Source organism: Saimiri boliviensis, chromosome 4, assembly GCF_048565385.1.
Source record: "Saimiri boliviensis isolate mSaiBol1 chromosome 4, mSaiBol1.pri, whole genome shotgun sequence".
NCBI lineage: Eukaryota > Metazoa > Chordata > Mammalia > Primates > Cebidae > Saimiri > Saimiri boliviensis.
This window is the reverse complement of record NC_133452.1, coordinates 166577918-166585164: the sequence shown is the minus strand read 5'-3', so window position 1 is coordinate 166585164 and position 7247 is coordinate 166577918. Positions and strand designations below refer to the sequence as shown.

At 45.1% G+C, this 7247-nt stretch overlaps 2 pseudogenes; both read left to right on the top strand.

Moving 5' to 3' along the window:
• The first annotated feature begins 2454 nt into the window (after positions 1-2454).
• On the top strand, positions 2455-3865 carry LOC101029251 (tubulin beta-8 chain-like; annotated as a pseudogene).
• A 133-nt stretch (positions 3866-3998) lies between these two features.
• LOC101028933 (histone H1.8 pseudogene) lies at positions 3999-5021 on the top strand (annotated as a pseudogene).
• Positions 5022-7247: the final 2226 nt, after the last annotated feature.

Below are 7247 nucleotides of genomic sequence, written 5' to 3'. Positions count from 1 at the left end.
AAACCACATTGTATGTCCTAAACGTATATAAATTTTGGTCAATCATAGCTAAATAAAACTGGAAAAATTATCTACATTCATAAAAAAAGATATTTCTAAGAGTGCCAAAAAATCAGCAAAGTGCAGAAGAGTATGAATGGGTTGTTACCACTTGTGTAATAATGTACATATGTACATATATACATAAACATGCTTAGAATACATCTGAAAATACACAGAAACTGGAAACTGCAATTATCATAAGGCAAGAAACTGATTGGGTATGGAAAAGAAACTCTTCATAGAATGCTTTTTGTATTTATTGGTAGTTATAACCGGGTACATATATCACATTTTAAAAGACCAAGAGCATATCTAACAAACACAACCCCAAAAGTAAAGAACTTAATAGACGATTTAGGAAACTAAATCAGTAACTGGAAGGACAGTTTGACAACATCTTTCAGAATGCAAACATAATTCTAAGCACAGAAAATTAGTGTATAAATGATTAATATGAAAGTCAGAAACTTCTGCTTCATAAGCTATGACCCAGCAAGTCCCACGACTCACCCCATTAGTCACCAGAAAAATAAAAATTAAACTAGTTTAACCACCTTCATAAGAACCAAAATGACTAAAATGAAAAAGAGACAAGGCAAACTTTGTGAATATGTGAAATTGTCAGAATTTTTATATATTGACGGGAGAGGAAAGAGCAACCACCACTGAAAAATAACAGTTTGTGAAACTGAACTGAATATATATTTACCCTGTGACCCAGCAAGTGGGTGGGTGCCTTAAGTGCTAAAGCACATAAAGCGGAGACAGTTTTAGCTGTGTGTTTTGAAACACTTATCTAGCACTAAAAGCAGGGACAGTTTTAGCAGTGTATTTTGAAAAAGTCGTCTCTAAGTCCGATAGGCAATGAAGTCAAAAACAGTAATCTGTGTCCACTTGAGTTCAGCATTCTTTTAATAATAAAGGATTCAGTTATATTTGAATTCTTTAGAACTGATTATCATTCTTGTTAATCCACTGTGAATTTTCTGTTTTAATTTCTAGCAGAGGTAATAAAGTTAATCCAAAACCATACATGTATTAAAGCAAAGATTCAAAAGTATACTCAACACAACAGGCAGTGAGCTGAAAAAGCGATCGTATCCCAGTGGGCCTTAAGGCCCACATAATTCTCTACGCAAAAATAAAGAAACAGAGACAGAAAGTGACTGGCCTAAGGCTTGTGACTTGAAAGTGAGTGGCTGACGGAAAGGCAAAGGGTTGGAAATCAAATCCAAATCTTCGGACCTCTAATTCCACACCGTACACTGCCTGCCCCAGGACCAAGGTTACACTTAAATGGCTTAAGGAGAGCTTTGCTGGATTGAAGTCAACCTGAAAAGACATTAAATTCCATCGGCCCAGTCTTTGGCCCCTTGTCTCTAAGGAGAATGTGCCTGGTTCAAATTCTCACTTTGCTTCTAACCTGAGAGATCTGGCCTCAGTGGTCAATGGGAAATGAGCTTGTTTCAGTCACCAACCTCTCACTCATCATCAGGAAAAATTTCTTCAAACATACATGGATTGTGTTTTCAGGAGTGCTGGGGTTTATCCACGGTTCTGAGTAACATGCTACCACAGGAAGAAAGATTTGCTGCTCAGGCCTGGAGACGGAAACACACACACACACACACACACACACACACACACACACACACACACACACTGTGGCACAAAAAACACACAAACACAGGCCTCACACACAACTGGTAGTGTTCAGCCAAATACTTAGTGGTATGAGGTGGGCTTTGAACCCGTCCATGCTCCAAAGGAAGACACACCTTTCGCTAATTCACACGTCCATTGTCCCTCCTTCTCCCCCAACGCTGCCTCCTCCTCAAGTCCACATATTATGGTATGTCACGAAATTAGGCATGGCAATCTGGTTAAAGCATTGTCCATGATGTTCTCATTAAAAACAACAGCACAGTCTAACAGAGAGCACGCTTGCATAGAAGATGTGAATAATTCTTTCAGACATGGCTCATGATGACAGGGACCATGACACTGGGTAGAATCCCTGCTCTTGGGCAAGGCTACCTGAGTGTCTGTCCACCTCCCAACGTGATTCACACTCTCATTTCACCCTCAGAGGCAGACAAGGACTGCAAAGGACTCAGGTGTCATCCCTGCTGACTGAAAAGGACTCCCATTTCCCCTCGGACCCAAAATCACAGCAAAAGTAGCTTTTTCTTAGAAGAGCACACAACTTTTTCAAAATACACAGCTAAAATGGTCCCCACCCTAAGTGCTTTAGCAACTCGGACGTGCGGGAAACAGATCAGCACAAAGTTCTGGGAGGTGATCTCTGATGAACATGGCATTGACTCTGCTGGCACCTACCACGGGGACAGTGACCTGCAGCTGGAATGTATCAATGTGTACTACAATGAAGCCAGCGGTGGCAGGTATGTGGCCCACACTGTGCTCATGGATGTGGAGCCAGGCACCATGGACACAATGCGTTCAGGGCCTTTTGGGCAGATCTTCAGGCCAGACAACTTCGTCTTTAGTCAGTGTGGGGCCTCAAACAACTGGGCCAAGGGGTACTACACAGAAGGCACCGAGATTGCCTGCAGGGTTTCCAGCTGATCCACTTTCTGGGTCGGGGGACTGGGTCCGGGATGTGTAGCCTTCTCATGGACATAATTTGGGAGGAGTACCCAGACAGGATGATAAACACATTCAGCATCCTGCCCTCACCCAAGGTGTCAGACACCATGGTGGAGCCCTACGATGCCACCCTCTCCATCCACCAGCTCATACAAAATGCAGACGAGACATTCTGCATTGATAATGAAGCACTCTACAACATCTGTTTCAGGACCTTAAAACTGACCACAACCACCTATGGTGACCTGAATCACCTGGTGTCTGCTACCATGAATGGGGTCACCACATGCCTGCACTTCCCAGGCCAGCTGAACACCGACCTGCGGAAGCTGGCCATGAACATGGTTCCATTTCCCTGGCTGCACTTCTTCATGCCTGGCTTCGCCCTGCTAACCAGCCAGAGCAGCCAGCAGTACCAGGCCCTTACCGTGGCTGAGCTCACTCAGCAACTCTTTGAAGCTAAGAATATGATGGTCACCTGTGACCCCCATCATGGCTGCTACCTAACTGGGGCTGCAATTTTCAGAGGTCGCATGTCGATGAGGGAGGTGGATGAGCAAATGTTCAACATTCTGAATAAGAACAGCAGCTTCTTTGCTGAGTGGCTCCCTCACAACGTGAAAACAGCTGTCTGTGACATCCCACCCCGGGGGCTAAAAATGTCAGCCACCTTTATCAGTAACAACACAGCAATCCAAGAGCTCTTCAAACGTGTTTCTGAACAGTTTACAGCTATGTTCAGGCATAAGGCCTTTTTTTTTTCCCAAATAAACATAAAGCAATATTTATTAAGTACCTACCATGTGCTAGGCCTTGGCTACATATACAAAAACAAAAACAGACATGGTACCTGCCCTCATGGAGCTCACAGTCTAGCTGAAGCAGACAAACAGTCACATATACAATGGCAAAGCACCAGGGAAGCATTATGGAAGAACGGATTGGTTCTGCCTTGAGTATGCAGGGCAGGCTTCCCAGAGATGGAGACAATGGAGCTGGGTCTTGGATGAGTAGGAGTTCACCAGATGGAGGGGAAGGGGGCAAGCACATCCCAAGCAGAGCAAACAGCATATGAGCAAGCAGAGTCTTGAAAGTGCATGCCATGGTGCAGAACGATGAGTGGTCCAGCGCAGCTTAATTTGATTGAGAGGATCATTTCGTAGTCTCTGTTTGTTCTTCTGTAATTTACTAGACATCATCTTTCCAGTTCTGAAGTCAAAACTGCTGAGATCAATAGTATTTCCCAGGTACCTTGCCAACTGAGGCTTGCTTCTGAACTTCTTACCACTTGGACTGAAGTAGTAGACACCCGGGTGAGGGGTCTGTCAGCTGCACTGGTCAGTCTCATGGCTCCTGGGTGCGTCACCAGCAACAGCTCACCATCATCGACTTCCAAAGCAGGATCATCCAGGTCTTCTGAATCTGAAATGCCAGGCCCACGCCTCAGCAGCTTCCCAGTGGGACGCTGCCACCCTCCCGTGCTGTGCATGGTGCTGGAGGCGCTGCACGCAGGGGAGCAGCGCCAGGGCACATCGGTGGCAGCCATCAAGCTCTACATCCTGCAAAAGTACCCAATGATGGTTGTCCTTAGCTCCAAGTACCTGCTGAAGCAGGCGCTGGCCACTGGCATGCGCCGTGGCGTCCTCACCAGGCCCCTCAACTCCAAAGCCAGAAGGGCCACTGGCAGCTTCAAATTAGTTACCAAACACAAGAGGAAAATCAAGCCCAGGAAGATGGCCCCCACGAAGTCCCCTAGGAGAGCAGGTGAGGCCAAGAGGAAGGTCCCCAAGAAACCAGATGAGGCCAAGGAGGAGCCTCCCAAGGCAGGCAAGGTGAACAAGGCAGCCAAGAGGCCAGCAGAGGCGCAGAAGTTTCCTCTCAAGCCAGGCGCAGCAAGAGAAAAAGCTCACAAGCAAGGCAGCAAGGCACAGCCAGGCGAGGCTCAGAAGGTGCCCCCCAAACGAGACAAGTCCATGTGGGCCCCTTCTAGTGCCAGCATGTTCAGCAGGAAGGCAGAGGCCAAAGGCAGCAGGAGGAGCCAAGGAGATGCTGAGGCCTGCAGGAAAACCAAAGCCAGGAGTAAGAGTTCAAGACCCACAGTCAGCAAGGTCAAGAATGGTGCTGCTTCCCTAACCAAAAATAATTTGGTAGCCAAGGGCAACACCCAGGACCCTAGAGGGGCAGCTGGCCCCAGGGCTGGGCAGGGGCCGAATGCCAAGGGTGCTTCTGCTAAGGCCAGTGGGTCCAAGGTGGTGTCTGCACACCTGTCCAGGAAGACAGAGGACCCTAAGGAATCGAGAAAGGCTGGGCTGCCCATCAACATCAAGTCCTCATCATCCAACGTGGCCAGCCAGAGGGCTGACGCTTAGGGCTGGAGGCAGGGGTGGAGAGACACCTAGCCTCTGTCCTAGTTTTTATTCTTTAAGTGCTTTAACACTTAAAGCGGGGACCGTTTTAGCTGTGTATTCTGAAAAACTTGTCTAGCATTCAAAGCACAGACAGTTTTAGCTGTGTATTTTCTAAAAGTTGTCTCTAAGTGCCATAGCTCATGAAGTCAAAATGAGTGGTCCCTGACCAGTTGAGTTGAGCATTCTTTTAGTAAGAAATGATTCAGTTATACTTGAATTCTTTAGAACTGATTCTCATTTTTGTTAATCCACTGTGAATTTTCTGTTTTAATTTCTAGCAGAGGTAAAAAATTTAATCCAAAACCATACGTATATTAAAGTGAAGATTCACAAGTATTCTCAACAAACCAGGCACTGAGCTGAAAAAGGGATCGTTTTCCAGTGGGCCTTAAGGCCCACATAATTCTCTATGCAAAAATTGAGAAACAGAGACAGAAAGGGACTCGCCTAAGGCTTGTCACTTGAAAGTGAGTGGCTGACTGACTGGCAGAGGGCTGGAAATCAAATCCAAATCTCCTGACCTCTAATTTCAGAGGGTGCACTGCATCCCCAAGGCCCAATTTCACAGGTAAATGGCTTCACAAGAGCTTTACTGGATTGACGTCAACATTAAAAGACATTAGATTTCATCGGAACTCTCCTTGGCCCCTTGTCTCTAAAGAGAATTTGCCTGGTTCCCATTTTAACATTGGGTCTAACCTGAGAGATATTTAATTTCAGCCTGAAACTCTTGAAAAGGATTAATTAACTTAGGAGTTCCTGCTACAAAGCAATAGTCAAGAACCCTCTTCAGCAAAGGTGGCATGGACTCAGTGATAAATGGGAAATGAGCTGGTTTCAAGCACCACCCTCTCACCAATCATCAACATAAACTTCTTATAACATACATGTATTGTGTTTTTAGGAGGGTGGGGGTTATCCAAGTTTCTGAATAACATGCTACCACACAAAGAAGGATTTGTTGCTCAGGCCTGAAGACAGAAACACAGAAACACAGAAACACACACACACACACACACACACACACACATGCAAAGGCTAGACACACAAATGGTAGTGTCCAGCCAAATACATAGTAGTAAGAGAAGGGCTTTGAAACCATCCATGCTCCAAAGGAAGAGACACCTCTCCCCAATTCACACGTCCATTCTTCTTCCTTCTCCCCCTACAGTGCCTCCTCCTCAAACCGACTTTATACGTAGAGCACAATTAGGCAGGGCTATCAGGATACAGCATTGTCGATACTCTAATTAAAAACAACAGCACAGTCAAACAGAAAATGCTTTCATATGAAATGTGATGAATTCTTTCAGACATGGCTCATGATGTCTTTGGCCACATCATCAAAACAGCAGTTCTGCTATTCACCAAGCCTACCTGTGTACTTGGCCACATCCCATAGCACTTCATGCTCTCATTTCACCTTCAGAGGCAGACAAGTGGACTGCAAAGGACTCATGTGTCCCCCGTGCTCTCTGAAAAGAACTCCCATTTCTCCTGGGGAACAAAAGTAACAACAAAATAGCTTTTTATTTGTAGAACACACCACTTTCTCAAAATACACAGCTAAAACTGTGTTTCATAGCTGTGTATTTACAATAAGTTGTCTCTAAGTGCTATAGATGATGAAGTTAGAATGAGTGATCTGTGTCCCCTTGCGTTGAGCATTCTTTTAGTAATAAAGGATTCGGTTATTTTTTAATTCTTGAAATATGATTCTCATTCTTGTCAATGAAATGTGAATTTTCTGTGTTAATTCCTCCCAGAGGTAAAAGAGATAATCAAAAACGACAGATATATGAAGTCCTGATAGACACGTATTCTCAACAAACCAGGCACTGAGCTGAAAAGGGGACCATTGTGCAGTGGGCCTTAGGGCCCACATAAATCCCTGTGCAAAAGTCGAGAAACAGAGACAGAAAATGGCTCACCTAAGGCTTGTGATTTGGAAGTGAGTGGCTGACTGACTGGCAGTGGGCTGAAAATCAAATCCAAATCTCCTGGCCTCTAATTTCAGAGGATGCACTGCCACCCCAGGGCCCAATTTCACAGGTAAATGTCTTAACAAGGGCTTTACTGGATTGAAGTCGACATTAAAAGACATTAGATTTCACTGGGACAGTCTTTGGCCCCTTGTCTCTAATGAGAATTTGTCTGGTTCAAATTTTAACACTGTGTCTAACTTGA